At 53.3% G+C, this 12,942-nt stretch overlaps 1 protein-coding gene across 1 annotated transcript in view; it reads right to left on the reverse strand.

The window, feature by feature from the left end:
• SRP54 (signal recognition particle 54) overlaps positions 1–12,942 on the reverse strand; it is a 77,747-nt gene that overhangs the window by 30,163 nt on the left and 34,642 nt on the right. The gene's annotated exons all lie outside the window — the stretch shown is intronic.

A 12,942-nucleotide genomic window follows, 5' to 3' on the forward strand; every position in this document is an offset into this window, starting at 1 on the left:
TGGGTGGGAATAAACAGAAAACTGAGAAGTAGGCAAAACCTAACTTCACAAATGGGCGACAGCCGCCTGAAGGATGAGTCTGCCCAAGCTCGCATCTGCCGAAGCATGAGCATGCACTTGGTAGTGCTTCGAAAAGGTGTGCAGACTAGACCAAGTGGCTGCCTGACAGACCTGCTGAGCCGTAGCCTGGTGCCTGAAAGCCCAAGAGGCACCGACAGCTCTGGTCTAGTGCGCCTTAATCCCCGGCGGGGGAGGCACTTGAGTACATTGGTAGGCATCGGATATGGCCGACCTAATCCAACGAGCTAGGGTCGGTTTAGAAGCCGAGAGACCCTTGCGCTGACCTGTGGTTAGCACAAAAAGAGAGGTGCACCGCCTAAGAGCAGCGGTGCGTGACACATAGATCCGGAGTGCCCGCAACAGATCCAGAGTATGCAACGCTTTCTCAAAGCGATGCACAGAAGCCGGACAAAGGGAAGGCAATGAAATGTCCTGGTTAAGGTGGAAAGGAGACACCACCTTAGGGAGAAAGTCCGGAGTCGGACGGAGAACCACCTTGTCTTGGTGAAAAACCAAAAAGGGTGACTCCGAAGAGAGCGCAGCCAAATCAGAGACTCTCCTGAGAGAAGTTATGGCCACTAGAAAGACCACTTTCTGTGAAAGTCGAAACAAAGAAACTTCCCTAAGAGGCTCAAAGGGGGGTTTCTGTAAGGCCGTGAGGACCAGATTAAGGTCCCAGGGATCCAAAGGCCGCCGATAAGGAGGAATGATGTGAGATGCGCCCTGCATGAAGGTGCGCACTTGAGCCAGTCGGGCGATACGCCGCTGGAACAACACTGACAGAGCCGAGACCTGTCCCTTGAGGGAATTGAGGGACAGTCCTAGCTGCAGACCGGACTGTAGAAAGGACAGGATGGTTGGCAAGGAAAAAGGCCAAGGAGCATGGTCGGAAGAGCGACACCAGGACAGGAAAATTCTCCAAGTCGTGTGGTAAATCCTGGCCGAGGAAGACTTCTGAGCCTGAGTCATAGTGGAGATGACCTCGGAAGGAATGCCTGAAGCCGTCAGGATCCAGGACTCAAGAGCCACGCCGTCAATCTGAGAGCCGCAGAATTCTGGCGGAAAAACGGACCTTGTGAGAGAAGGTCTGGGCGATCCGGGAGATGCCACGGCACCTCTACGGACAGACGGAGCAGGTCTGGGTACCAAGCTCGCCTGGGCCAGTCTGGAGCAATGATTATGACCCGACGGCCCTCCATTCTGATCTTGCGCAGGACTCTGGGCAAGAGAGCTAGAGGGGGAAACACGTAGGCCAGACGGAACTGGGACCAATCCTGAACCAGCGCGTCTGCTGCCAAGGCCTGAGGATCGTGGGAGCGAGCCACGTAAACCGGAACCTTGTTGTTGTGCCGGGATGCCATGAGATCCACTTCCGGAGTGCCCCACTTGCGGCAGATTGACCGGAACACTGCTGGATGCAGGGCCCACTCGCCGCTGTCCACGGTTTGACGGCTGAGATAATCTGCCTCCCAGTTTTCTACGCCTGGGATGTGGACTGCGGATATGGTGGACTTGGAGTCCTCCGTCCACTGAAGGATACGTTGAACCTCCAACATTGCTAGGCGGCTGCGAGTCCCGCCCTGGTGATTGATGTAGGCAACTGCTGTCGCGTTGTCTGACTGGACTCGAATGTGCTTGCCCGCCAACAGGTGGTGAAAGGCTACGAGAGCTAGGAGCACCGCTCTGATTTCCAGCACATTGATCGAGAGGGCTGATTCGGACGGAGTCCAAGTGCCCTGTGCTCGGTGGTGGAGAAACACTGCTCCCCAGCCGGATAGACTGGCATCCGTGGTGAGAATCACCCAGGACGGAATCAGAAAGGAGCGTCCCTGGGATAGAGAGAGGGGCCGAAGCCACCACTGAAGAGAGCTCCTGGTCTGTGGCGACAGAGCCACTAGCCTGTGCAAGGAAGAGGTCCGCTTGTCCCAACAGCGGAGAATGTCCAGCTGCAGAGGACGCAGATGGAACTGGGCAAAGGGAACCGCTTCCATTGATGCCACCATCTGACCCAGCACCTGCATGAGGGGCCTGATGGAATGACGGCGGGGCCTCAACAGAGAGCGCACCGCCAGATGAAGGGACTGCTGTTTGACTAAGGGCAGCTTCACAAGTGCCGGCAGAGTCTCGAATTGCATCCCTAGGTACGTAAGTTTCTGGGTCGGGGTCAGAGTGGACTTGGGCAGATTGACAAGCCACCCGAATTGGACAAGCGTGGCGAGAGTGAGCGAGACACTCCGCTGACAGTCTGCACTGGATGAAGCCTTGACGAGAAGGTCGTCCAGGTAAGGAATCACTGCCAACCCCTGGAGGTGCAGAACCGCAACCACTGCTGCCATGACCTTGGTGAATACTCGAGGGGCCGTGGCTAACCCGAAGGGGAGAGCCACGAATTGGAAATGTTCCTCTCAGATTGCAAAACGTAGCCAACGCTGGTGTGAAACTGCAATTGGCACATGCAAATAGGCATCTCTGATGTCGATGGATGCAAGAAAATCTCCTTGGGTCATTGAGGCAATGACTGATCGCAGAGATTCCATGCGAAAGTGCCGCACCTGAACATGCTTGTTGAGAAGCTTGAGATCCAGGATGGGCCGGAAGGAACCGTCCTTCTTGGGGACTAGGAAGAGATTTGAGTAGAAACCTCTGAACCGTTCCCGGGCGGGAACCGGTACAATTACTCCGTTGGCCTGCAAGGATGCCACGGCCTGAGAGAAGGCGGCGGCCTTGGAGCAGGGGGGAGTGGACAGAAAAAATCTGTTTGGCGGGCTGGAAGAGAATTCTATCCTGTAGCCGTGGGAGATGATATCCCGCACCCACTGATCGGAGACGTGTTGAAACCACACGTCGCCAGAGTGGGAGAGCCTGCCACCGACCAAGGACGTTGCTGGCGCGGCCAGATAGTCAAGAGGAGGCTGCCTTAGTGGCAGCGGCTCCTCCGTTCTTCTGTGGACGCGGCTTCGTGCGCCAGCTGGGTTTTCGATCCTTGGCTGAGTTAGTGGACGAGGCTGAGGGCTTAGAGGATGACCAGTTAGAGGAATGAAAGGAACAAAACCTCGACTGGTTCCTGCCCTGGACAGGTTTCCTGGTTTTAGTTTGTGGCAAGGAAGTACTCTTCCCGCCAGTAGCCTCCTTAATAATTTCATCCAGTTGTTCATCGAACAGCCGGGACCCAGCAAAAGGGAGCCCAGCAAGATACTTCTTGGAAGAAGCGTCTGCTTTCCACTCTCGAAGCCACAAGATCCTGCGGATCGCGAGGGAATTAGCGGAAGCCACCGCCGTGCGGTGAGAAGCCTCCAGAATGGCAGACATGGCATAGGATGAAAAAGCCGAAGCCTGGGAAGTTAAGGCAACCATTTCGGGCATAGAGTCCCTGGTGAGGGAATGCATCTCCGCCAGAGAAGCAGAGACGGCCTTAAGAGCCCACACTGCTGTAAAAGACGGGGAGAACGAGGCTCCTGCCGCTTCATAAACAGATTTGGCCAGAAGGTCAACCTGGCGGTCAGTGGAATCCTTAAGTGAGGTGCCATCCGCCACAGATACAACTGTCCGGGCTGAGATTCTAGACACCGGAGGATCTACCTTTGGTTAATGAGCCCACTCCTTGACCACCTCTGGTGGAAAGGGAAAACGGTCATCAGAACTGCGCTTTGGAAAGCGTTTGTCAGGACAGGCCCTGGGTTTGGTCACAGTGGCCTGAAAACTGGAGTGGTTAAAAAAAAACAAACATACTCCTTGCTCTCTTAGGTGAGGTAAACTGGTGTTTTTCTACCAGAGAGGCTTGTTCCTCTGACACTGGGGGATTGAGGTCCAGTACGGAATTAATGGACGCAATCAAATCACTAACATCTGCATCACCTTCGGTTTGATCAATGGGGTACATAGAGGTAGCGTCTGAGCCCACAGTAAAGGCATCCTCCTCGCCCTGCGATTCAGCTCGTGAATCAGAGCCGTGGGACGAGGAAGGAGAAGAGTCCCTGCGTCTCCGTTTAGGAGGACGGGGTCTGGGAACAGATGAAAAATCCTCTGTGAGCTCTGCAGAGCGAGTCGGAGCAGCAGAGGCGCCCTGAGAAGGGGGCTGATGCATGGTCAGCAGAGTCCGGGACAGCTGTCCCATGGAGTCGGCAAAGGACTGGGAGATAGCTTTAGAAAACGATGCTACCCAAGCCGGGGGTTCAGCCACCGGGGCTGGAGCAGCCAGAGGGACCCCTGGGGAGACTCCAGGCTGAGGCACCACCATGTTAGAGCAGGTATCACAATGTGGATATGTGCTCGGTTCAGGCAGTATGAGCTTACATGCAGTGCATATTGCGTACAGCCTTGCAGCCTTGCACCTAGTGACAGACATGCTGCTGAGGTGGAGGCTCTGCAGTAAAGAACACACTCCTTCAGAATGACCCCCAGAGAGTGTATAAAAAAGTCCACAACCAGAGGTTGTGGCTTACCAGACCGTTTTGTGTGCCCTCCGGATTCCACAGCTTGGACCCCCAGATAGATTGCAGAGATGCAGCAGCTAGCGCCGATCAGTGTGAGAACGCTGATAAAATGGCGCCGGAGCGAGGAGGGGGGGGCGGGGCCTAGTCCAAGAGCGGGAACCGGAGGGCCAAGGAGAAATACAGGGGAGGGAAACATCTCCTCAGAGGGGAGTGTCCTCCCCTGTGCTGAACGGCCGGTGGGCGGCGCCGCACTGTTCCCCTGCATGACTGACATGCAGGGGCAGTGAAACCGAAAGCAGGCCGCAGCCGAAGCCGGGGCCTAAATTTTTCCATGCGGCCGACAAGCAGGCACCCTCGGCGCGGTTCTCAGGAAAAAAAACAGAGAACCGGCCGGAAATTACAGCAAAGTAAATAACACACTCTCCCCACAATAAATGTACAAGGGACCCCTCAATAACGTCTCAATACTTAGCTTATGAGACGCAGGGCCAGGTCCCTGAGGTATGAGCGCTCCGTCCGGCAGGGTCCTGAAAGGGCTGCGGATGGAGACCGGTCTCCTGCAAAGCAGTGAGAACCGTGATGGCTCCCACTTCAAGCCAGAGCCCGAGGGATGGTGAAGGAGCGCGGCATGTAAGGCTCCAGCCTTGTAAAATCAACCTTAACAGCACCGCCGACACAGTGGGGTGAGAAGGGACATGCCGGGAGTCCAGCTTGGACCCGCTTTTCTTCCAATTCTTTAAAATCAAAAATCAAAAGAGAATGCATGTGTGTGTGACCTCCTGAACACAAAGCATTGAACTGGCTATATTTGGTTATCCAAGGAGTGTATATGCTCGGAGGGAGGAGCTACACTTTTTAGTGTAGTACTTTGTGTGTCCTCCGGAGGCAGAAGCTATACACCCATGGTCTGGGTCTCCCATGAGGAACGATGAAGAAATGAACAAATAAATTTGGACTCTTTAAGAGTAGACGGTACGAACCGCTCCGCTCGCCAATTGGCTGCAGTCAACAGACGCATGTAGCAGCCATGGTGAGTAAAGCAGATTGTTTTTTTAAACCATCTGTGCCTTGGGTTATCCCAAAACCAGAAAATTCCTTTAGGGTATGTGTATACGATGTTTAAACCCTTAAATGACTAATGATAACAGTTACATCATATGTCGGGTTCCCCAGTTTATGATGGCTGAAATTTTTAGCCATCATGTGCCTCTAAAGGGGGCTTTACACGCAGCGACATCGCTAGCAATGTCGCTCGTGAAAGCACCCGCCCCCGTCATTTGTGAGTCACGGGCAAATCGCTGCACGTGGCGCACAATATCGCTAGTACCCGTCACATGAACTTACCTGCCTAGCAGCGTCGCTGCGGCCGGCGAACTGCCTCTTTTCTTGGGGTGTTTCGTGCGGTGTCACAGTGACATCACCCGGCAGGTGTCCAATAGAAGCGGAGGTGCGGAGAGGAGAGGCCACATGAAAGTCATTCCCACCTCGTTGCCGGAGGACGCAGGTACAGTGTTGTTAGTAACTCCTCTGGTGTCACACGTAGTGATGTGTGCTGCCTCAGGAATGACGAACAACCTGCGTCCTGCACCAGCAACGATATTTAGGAAATGGACGACGTGTCAACGATCAGGTAAGTATTTTGCATCATTAGCGGTCACTCGTACGTGTCACATGCAACGTCGCCAACGAGGCCAGATGTGCGTCACGAATTCCGTGACCCCAACGACATCTCGTTAGTGATGTCGTTGCGTGTAATTGGGCCTTAACAGTCGCGGGTTGAGCAGAGCTCAGCCTGTGGCTGTTAACCTGTTGTAAAGCGGCGCTATCGATCTCTGAAATCGGCATCTAATGCGTGTTGGCAGGGGGTGGGTCATTCTTTGTGCCCATGATGTGATCGGTTGCAATGATGGCTGGGAGTCTGCTGAAGATCCACTTGCTTGTCATGACAGTTCTCCTTTGAAAGCCAACATTTAGTTGGTGTATATAGACATTTTCACTATACATAGCAGTGCTGATGCACTGTTGTGTATAGTAAAAGCGATTGGATGCTTACAGGTTCAAGTCTCCTAAGGGGACTACCAAATACAATAAAAAATTAAACTAAAAAAAGGGTTTTAAAACTATGACAATAAATATAAAATCAAAATCACACCCCCATTTTGCCTTATTGAAAATAAATCAATTAACAAAATACACACATTCAGTATCGCTGTATTCATAAAAGTCCCATCTTTAAAAGATAAAATAAAGTAATTGAAATTGGTTGTGGGGTGAAAAAGTTAAGACACTGGAGAACCTGCTGAGGTTTCCTAGGCAAAGACAGAACATGTGCACAGCAGTGTCGTTTTCACATTGCTGTGCATTATGTTCATTTATTTGGAGCACTACATCAGATGGCATCCACCTGAAAATGACGTTGTGCGCATATAACCTTAAACTTACAGCAAATCATAGGAACTAGAAAATGATCAAAGATTTCTATTAAAAAGGGAAGGCATCGTCAAAAAAAAAAAAAAAAAAAAAAAAATAGAATTTTGTTTACTTACCGTAAATTCTTTTTCTTATAGTTCCGTCTTGGGAGACCCAGACCATGACCATGGTGTATAGCTTCTGCCTCCGGAGGACACACAAAGTACTACACTCAAAAGTGTAGCTCCTCCCTCTGAGCCTATACACCCCCTGGAGAACCAGATCTAGCCAGTTTAGTGCAAAAGCTGAAGGAGAATAGCCACCCACAATTAAAAACAGAGCAAGAACCGGAACAACCGGAGACTCTGTCAACAACAACAGCCGGTGATAACACGCGGAACAAGAAAGTGCCAACAGGCAACAGGGAGGGCGCTGGGTCTCCCAATACGGAACTATAAGAAAAAGAATTTACGGTAAGTAAACAAAATTCTCTTTTTCTTCATCATTCCTATGGGAAACCCAGACAATGGGACGTCTCAAAGCTGTCCATGGGTGGGAATAAACAGAAAACTGAGAAATAGGCGGAGCCTAACTTCACAAATGGGCGACAGCCGCCTGAAGGATGAGTCTGCCCAAGCTCGCATCTGCCGAAGCATGAGCATGCACTTGGTAGTGCTTTGAAAAGGTATGCAGGCTAGTCCAAGTGGCAGCCTGACAGACCTGCTGAGCCGTAGCCTGGTGCCTGAAAGCCCAAGAGGCACCGACAGCTCTGGTAGAGTGTGCCTTGATCCCCGGCGGGGGAGGCACCTGAGAACACTGGTAGGCATCCGAAATGGTCGACCTAATCCAACGGGCTAAGGTCGGCTTAGAAGCAGAGAGGCCCTTACGCCGACCTGTGGTTAGCACAAAAAGAGAGGTGCAGCGCCTAAGAGCAGCGGTGCGAGACACATAGATCCGGAGAGCATGCACCAGATCCAAAGTATGCAACGCTTTTTCAAAGCGATGAACAGAAGCCGGACAAAAGGAAGGTAGGGTAATGTCCTGGTTAAGGTGGAAAGGAGAGACCACCTTAGGAAGAAAGTCCGGAGTCGGACGGAGAACCACCTTGTCTTGATGAAAAACCAAAAAAGGTGACTCCGAAGAGAGCGCAGCCAAATCGGAGACTCTCCTGAGGGAAGTTATGGCCACTAGAAAGACCACTTTCTGTGAAAGACGAAACAAAGAAACCTCCCTAAGAGGCTCAAAGGGGGGTTTCTGCAAAACCGTGAGAACCAAATTGACGTCCCAGGGATCCAAGGGCCGCCGGTAAGGCGGAATGATGTGAGACGCGCCTTGCAAGAAGGTGCGGATCTGAGCCAGCCGGGCGATACGCCGCTGGAACAGCACTGACAGAGCCGAGACTTGTCCCTTGAGAGAGTTGAGGGACAGTCCCAGCTGCAGACCGGACTGTAGAAAGGACAGAAGGGTCGGCAAGGAAAAAGGCCAAGGAGGATGGCCGGAAGAGCGACACCAGGACAGGAAAATCTTCCAAGTCCTGTGATAGATCTTGGCAGAGGAAGACTTACGGGCCAGAGTCATAGTGGAGATGACCTCAGGGGGGGGAAATACCAGAAGCCATCAGGATCCAGGACTCAAGAGCCACGCCGTCAATCTGAGAGCCGCAGAATTCTGGCGGAAAAACGGACCTTGTGAGAGAAGGTCTGGACGGTCCGGAAGATGCCACAGCACCTCTACGGACAGATGGAACAGGTCTGGGTACCAAGCTCGCCTGGGCCAGTTCGGAGCAATGAGAATGACTCGATGGCCCTCCATTCTGATCTTGCGCAGGACTCTGGGCAAGAGCGCTAGAGGGGGAAACGCGTAGGACAGACGAAACTGGGACCAGTCTTGAACCAGAGCGTCCGCAGCGAATGCCTGAGGATCGTGGGAGCGAGCCACGTAAACCGGAACCTTGTTGTTGTGACGGGATGCCATTAGGTCCACGTCCGGAGTGCCCCACTTGCGGCAGATTGACTGAAACACTGCCGGGTGCAGGGACCACTCGCCGCCGTCCACGGTTTGACGGCTGAGATAATCTGCCTCCCAGTTTTCCACGCCTGGGATGTGGACTGCGGATATGGTGGACTTGGAGTCCTCCGTCCACTGAAGGATGCGTTGAACCTCCAACATTGCCAGGCGGCTGCGTGTCCCGCCTTGGTGATTGATGTAGGCAACCGCTGTCGCGTTGTCTGACTGGACTCGGATGTGCTTGCCCGCTAATAAGTGGTGAAAAGCTAGGAGAGCCAGAAGCACGGCTCTGGTTTCCAGCACATTGATCGAGAGGGCTGACTCGGATGGAGTCCAGGTGCCCTGCGCTCGGTGGTGGAGACATACCGCTCCCCAGCCGGATAGACTGGCATCCGTGGTGAGAATCACCCAGGACGGGACTAGGAAGGAGCGCCCCTGAGACAGAGAGAGGGGCCGAAGCCACCACTGAAGAGAGCTCCTGGTCTGTGGTAACAGAGCCACTAACCTGTGCAAGGAGGAAGGCCGCTTGTCCCAACAGCGGAGAATGTCCAGCTGCAGAGGACGCAGATGGAACTGGGCAAAGGGAACCACCTCCATTGACGCCATCATCTGACCCAGCACCTGCATCAGGTGCCTGATGGAATAATGGCTGGGCCTCAGCAGAGAGCGCACCGCCAGTTGGAGGGACTGTTTGATTAAGGGCAACTTCACAAGTGCCGGCAAAGTCTCGAACTGCATCCCTAAGTACGTGAGCCTCTGGGTCGGAGTCAGAGGGGATTTTGGCAGATTGACAAGCCACCCGAATTGGGCTAGAGTGGCGAGAGTGAGCGAGACACTCCGCTGACAGTCTGCGCTGGATGAAGCCTTGACAAGAAGGTCGTCCAGGTAAGGAATCACTGCCAACCCCTGTAGGTGCAGAATCGCAACCACTGCTGCCATGACCTTGGTGAATACACGAGGGGCCGTGGCTAACCTGAAGGGGAGAGCCACGAATTGGAAATGTTCCTCTCCGATTGCAAAACGCAGCCAACGCTGGTGAGAAACTGCAATTGGCACATGCAGATAGGCATCTCTGATGTCGATGGATGCCAGGAAATCCCCTTGGGTCATTGAGGCAATGACTGACCACAGAGACTCCATGCGAAAATGCCGCACCTGAACATGCTTGTTGAGAAGCTTGAGATCCAGGATGGGCCGGAAGTACCAGTCCTTTTTGGGGACTAGGAAGAGATTTGAGTAGAAACCTCTGAACCGTTCCCGGGCGGGAACCGGTACAATTACTCCGTTGGCCTGCAAGGATGCCACGGCCTGAGAGAAGACGGCGGCCTTGGAGCAGGGGGGAGTTGACAGAAAAAAATCTGTTTGGCGGGCTGGAAGAGAATTCTATCCTGTAGCCGTGGGAGATGATATCCCGCACCCACTGATCGGAGACGTGTTGAAACCACGCGTCGCCAAAGTGGGAGAGCCTGCCACCGACTAAGGACGTTGCTGGCACGGACAGATAGTCAAGAGGAGGCTGCCTTAGTGGCAGCCGCTCCTGCGGTCTTCTGTGGACGCGCTTTTGTGTGCCAGTTGGATTTTTGGTCCTTAGCTGAGTTAGCGGACGAGGCCGAGGGCTTAGAGGACGACCAGTTAGAGGAACGAAACCTCGACTGATTCCTACCCTGGACAGGTTTCTTGGTTTTAGTTTGTGGCATGGAAGTACTCTTCCCGCCAGTAGCTTCCTTAATAATTTCATCCAGCTGTTCACCGAACAGCCGGGACCCAGCAAAAGGGAGTCCAGCAAGGTACGTCTTTGTAGAAGCATCTGCCTTCCACTCTCTAAGCCACAAGATCCTGCGGATAGCGAGGGAATTAGCCGAAGCCACCGCAGTACGGTGAGAAGCCTCCAGCATGGCAGACATGGCATAGGATGAGAAAGCTGAAGCCTGAGCAGTTAAGGTAACCATCTCAGGCAACGATTCCTTAGTGAGGGAATGCATCTCCTCCAGAGAAGCAGAGATGGCTTTGAGAGCCCACACTGCTGCAAAAAGTCGGGGAGAACGAGGCCCCTGCCGCCTCATATACAGATTTGGCCAGAAGGTCAACCTGGCGGTCAGTGGAATCCTTAAGCGAGGTGCCATCAGCCACTGATACAACTGTCCGGGCTGAGAGTCTAGACACCGGGGGGTCTACCTTTGGTGAATGAGCCCACTCCTTGACCACCTCAGGTGGAAAGGGAAAGCGGTCATCAGAACCACGCTTTGGGAAGCGTTTGTCAGGACAGGCTCTGGGCTTGGTCACAGCGGCCTGAAAACTGGAGTGGTTAAAAAACACTCTTTACTCTCTTAGGCGAGGTAAACTGGTGCTTTTCTGCCAGAGAGGGTTGTTCCTCTGATACTGGCGGATTGAGATCCAGTACAGAATTAATGGACGCAATCAAATCACTAACATCTGAGTCACTTTCGGACAGACCAATGGGGCACATGGAGGTAGTCTCCGAGCCCCCAGTAAAGGCATCCTCCTCGTCCTGCGAGTCAGCTTCTGAAACCGAGCCGCGGGACGAGGATGGAGAGGCAGCCTTGCGTCTCTTTTTAGAAGGACGGGGTCTGGGACCAGATGATGAATCCTCTGTGAGCTCCGGTCCTGAGAGAGACCTAGCAGCAGAGGCACCCTGTGAAGGGGGCTGATGCATGCTCAGCAAAGTCCTGGACAGATGTCCCATGGAGTCAGCAAAAGACTGGGAGATAGACCTAGATAAGGATTCTACCCAAGCCGGGGGTTCAGCCACAGGAGCAGGAGCAGCCTGAGAGACCCCTTGGGGTGCGATTCCAGGCTGAGGCATCGTCAGGTTAGAGCAGGCATCACAATGTGGATAGGTGCTCTGTTCAGGCAGCAGGAGCTTACATGCAGTGCATACTGAAAACAGCTTTGGAGCCTTGCTCCTCATGTGTGACATGCTGCTGGAGTGAGGGCTCTGCCAGGATGACCCCCAGAGAGTATATACAGAGGTCCACAACCAGAGGTTGTGGCTTACCAGACCGCTGGAGCGGTGTTGTGTGCCCTCCAGATCCCGAAGCCCGGACCCCCAAGCACCTCAGCAGGGATGCTGCAGACCAGTGCTGATCGCAGGGAAAACGCTGAGAAAATGGCCGCCGGAGCGGAGAGGGGGCGGGACTCACTCTGGGAGCGGGATCTGGAGGGCCATAGAGACTTATAGGGGAGGAGACATGTACTCAATGAGGAGTGTCTCTCCCCTATGCAGAACGGCCGCTGGGCGGAGCCGCACTGTCCCTCTGCATGAATGACATGCGAGGGCAGTGAAACCGAAACTAGGCCTCCGGCGAAGCCGGGGCTTAAAATTTGAGCGGTGCGGCCGGCGCGCAGGCACCATCGGCGCGGTTCTCCGGCGACAGCCAGAGAACCCGCCGGAAATGTCACAAAATACACTCAGCACACTCTCCCACAACAATAAAGTGCAGGGACCCCCAACATATAAACGTCTCAGGTACTTAGCTTGCTGAGACGCAGGGTTCCAAGTCCCTGGGGATGAGTGCTCTGTCCAGCAGGATCCTGAAGGGCTGCGGATGGAGACCGGTCTCATGCCAAGCATGGAGAACCGTGCTGGCTCCCACTTCAAGCCAGAGCCCAGGAGGGATGGTGAAGGAGCACGGCATGTAAGGCTCCAGCCTTGGAATCAACCTTAACAGCACCGCCGACACAGTGGGGTGAGAAGGGACATGCCGGGGGTCCAGATTGGACCCGCTTTTCTTCAAACTCTTTCCAAAAATCAAAAATCACATGAGAATGCATGTGTGGATGTATGACCTCCTGAACACAAAGCAATGAACTGGCTAGATCTGGTTCTCCAGGGGGTGTATAAGCTCAGAGGGAGGAGCTACACTTTTGAGTGTAGTACTTTGTGTGTCCTCCGGAGGCAGAAGCTATACACCCAATGTCTGGGTCTCCCATAGGAACGATAAAGAAAATAATAATAACTGAAAAAATGTAAAGTAATAATGTTTAAATGTTTTGTTTAAATATTTTTTTTTTA

This window comes from Anomaloglossus baeobatrachus, chromosome 12, assembly GCF_048569485.1.
Source record: "Anomaloglossus baeobatrachus isolate aAnoBae1 chromosome 12, aAnoBae1.hap1, whole genome shotgun sequence".
Lineage (NCBI taxonomy): Eukaryota > Metazoa > Chordata > Amphibia > Anura > Aromobatidae > Anomaloglossus > Anomaloglossus baeobatrachus.